General features: G+C 33.8%; 1 pseudogene; it reads left to right on the top strand.

Annotated features, from left to right (window-relative positions):
- LOC125868467 (uncharacterized) overlaps positions 1-2,424 on the top strand; it is an 18,591-nt pseudogene extending 16,167 nt beyond the window's left edge.
- Positions 2,425-3,318: the final 894 nt, after the last annotated feature.

Below are 3,318 nucleotides of genomic sequence, written 5' to 3'. Positions count from 1 at the left end.
ACATAAAAAATAAGTGCTAATAATTTTGTCATACATAGACATAGCCGGTGTTTAGAAGCCAAGGACCTGTTTATATAAGCAATAGAATAGCCTTTTTGCATTTGTACTACTCCAATACCTTGCCATTGGCATCGGTTTAAATCAAGAAAGGTTAGGAGTAGTCTGGCATTGCTAGCACATGAACTGATACCGGGGCTTACTTCAAGGTGTTGAATGTTGCAGTAAACTCATCAATCCATACAAAGCCTTTCTTTTTTTAGCAAGTCATGCAATGGTTTACAAATGGAACCAAAACCCTATGTCAATCCTAGAAACCCTCTGAGTTATTTGATAGTGATAGGCATAGGCCATTCCTTTACAACCAAGATTTTCCTTGGATCATTTGAAACACCTTCCAACACTAATAAAATGCCCCAAATATTCTACCTTAGCTACACCAAATGCACATTTCGACATTTTTGCACACAATTGAAACCGTTTCATTAAAGCAAACACATATTTCACATGAGCAAGATGAGAAACCATATTCCTATTGTAAATCAATATGTCATCAAAGAATATCGAAATTGACTTTCTTGAAAGAGGTTTGAACACAACATTCATGAGAACTTGGAAGGATGATGGAGCATTGTTCAATTCAAAAGTCATGACTAAAAATTTGTAGTTGTCTTCATGAGTTATAAATGCAGTCTAATGAGCATTACCTTCAGCTATTCTCAATCGGTGGTATCTTGCTCTCAAGTCAAATTTGGAGAACACTTGAGCAACCTTCCAGATTACTTATCTCTGCCCTTTGTATCCATATATTCAATGGCTTCCTTGATCTGACCCAATTCCTATATTTGTTTGAGCACTGTGATCATGAATATTAGACATACCCTATATTAATTTCTTCAATTGCTCCTGAATATGCAGAAAGCTATCGTCTGTTTCTTCTGTTGGTCTTTCTTGGTACATGTTTCGTGCCACATATCCATTTCAAGGATTGCTAGCTCTTATACCAATTTATGCATGAAATTATGAAATTGACTAATTCAGGAGATAGAATCTCGATGAAGATGAATATGCTAAGCCAGGGAAATAAATCTGAGAAGAATAGTTGAGAGAATTGTATTCAGAAAGAGAGAAAAATTACTTCATTATGCATTAATTCTTAATTCTCATACAACTTGTATATATGCAGCTAAAATGAATCAACTGACTATTATTGCAACTAACTAACTTCACTGTAGCAGCTAACTCGTTAAAAACTAGCAGATTTGTCCAACTCCTCATTTCTTAACCACGTTTTCCACCTCAGCTAATTAGTTATTCCAATTTACTTGCAATTATCTATATATTATTACAAGTATTGAGTTAAATTTTTGTATAATTATTTAAGGGTTTTGTGTAATTGTTAATTTTACCATATTAAGAGCCATCATTGTTGTTGTGGGAAATGAGTGTGTGCTCTTCAAAAAGAGGTCTCTAGTAAGAGATTGTATATTTGTACTATAGCTCTTAGGGTATAAAAGTTATGATTTTTCTAGTTTCAAGATTCCAACTGAAGTGAAAACTTTCTTGCAACCCCATTTGATTCCTTTGGATAAAGATTCAAGACTTGGAATCACTAAAAAGGTGGCTTCTATAGAACATTCCGGTGTGAAATAACTGGGTTTCTTTCTCTATTTATGAATTACAATTTTAATGGGCCTTTTCTTGATGGTTGAAGTCTTGGACAAAAAATTATTTCCAGTGACTTGTGAGTCTTTACCATGAAGAAGATGCTTTGCAAAGACAATTTCAAAGGTATTGGTTTTCTTTCTTTTCATGATTCACCTTGGAAAAATTATAGTGAAAAGATTTATGGTTAGAGTGGTATTGGTTGCAAGAATTTATCTTGTTTGGATGTTAAGAAACTTAATATAAATTGTGCTGGTTGTTTTGATGTAGTAAGTAGTGGGGCTATGATAGTCAGATATATGTTAAGGGTAGTAGGGGGGATGATTTTTAAATTATTGATGCAATAGGAATGTTGGAAATGGTGGAGGAATTGGAATTAAATGTGATATTGGTGAGGGATTTGGTACATTTGCAGCTAGAATTCTTGAAAGGAATGTGACTATTTGAATGTTTCCCCTAAGTTGAATGTCACTGCACCATTTAAAGAATTCATTGTTGCTAGGGGTCTTTTCCCGTTGTATTTAAGTTTAGATCATCGGTTCCCCTTTCATGATAAAGTATTAGCTTTGGTTCATTAGGGAAATGTATTAGATGTTAGTAGCAGAGGACACCTTGAGAAATTAGAGTTTTTGTCTGATATTGATAGAGTTTGGAGGGCTTGAAAGATTATTTTGGTTGGATTATTTTGGTTATTCCAGTGAAAATAAGAAAACGGCATTGACCAAGTTAATGAAACATTTTGGGTATTATGGTAAAAACTAATTTCAATCATTGCTCTTTAAGAGACGTGCAAATTTCAAAGTAGATAAGTGAAAGTGACAGAGGGAGTACTTTCCATCATTTATTTTGTTTATTTTACCAACCTCCTTTTTTAAAAAAAAATTATGGGTAAAGAATCTTGAATTTGCTGTGCACACATACGCACCAGGTACCTCAGCCTTTAAAATCTTATGGTTGCACACACACCAATGTCTCGCCTTTTCCACTCCTCCATTCAATCATTCTTTGCTCAAACGCACCACCTCCACCAACCCAGCAAGAAAAAAAGCCCAAACAAGAGAACATAGAGATTTGGAACTTCTTTTCAGTCAACCGGAGGTTTACTTTTCCACAAAACATTTTTTGATTTGTTAACTCTGTTGCACGTTACCTTTTGTGAGGGTTGGTGACTCAAGTATATATGATAAATGCACTCCAATAATATAACCGTAAGTAAAGGAAGGTATTAATTTCAAGTCATTTGGTGCCTCGACATTTGAATTCATTGAGTACAAGAAAAAAGTTTAACACGAGCCAGTTCCGAAGTTAGAATTTCTGCACACACTACTAATTGACAACTACACTTACAATATATTCCAGGAGCCCTCAATCATTAGTGGTAGTAAGCTCTCTCTATCATACATTGTTTACGAGTTCTCATGCATAGCTTTAACCATCAATTCAGTAATAAAAAAATAACTTAAACTATCAAATCACTCAACATGTCATAGCTGCTTTGTCTTGATGTTGAAATGAGTCAATTCCCAATATTGACTTATTCTAAATATTTAAATATCTACTCCTTAAACTTTGGTACTATGTCTTATTCTTTCTTCCTTTACTTTGGTCTATATTTAGCAATTACAATTTGATGTGTTTGTATTTTGATATATATAA

The sequence above is a fragment of the Solanum stenotomum genome, chromosome 6 (assembly GCF_019186545.1).
Source record: "Solanum stenotomum isolate F172 chromosome 6, ASM1918654v1, whole genome shotgun sequence".
NCBI lineage: Eukaryota > Viridiplantae > Streptophyta > Magnoliopsida > Solanales > Solanaceae > Solanum > Solanum stenotomum.
Note: the sequence above shows the minus strand (reverse complement) of the source record. Positions and strands in the feature narration are given on the sequence as shown.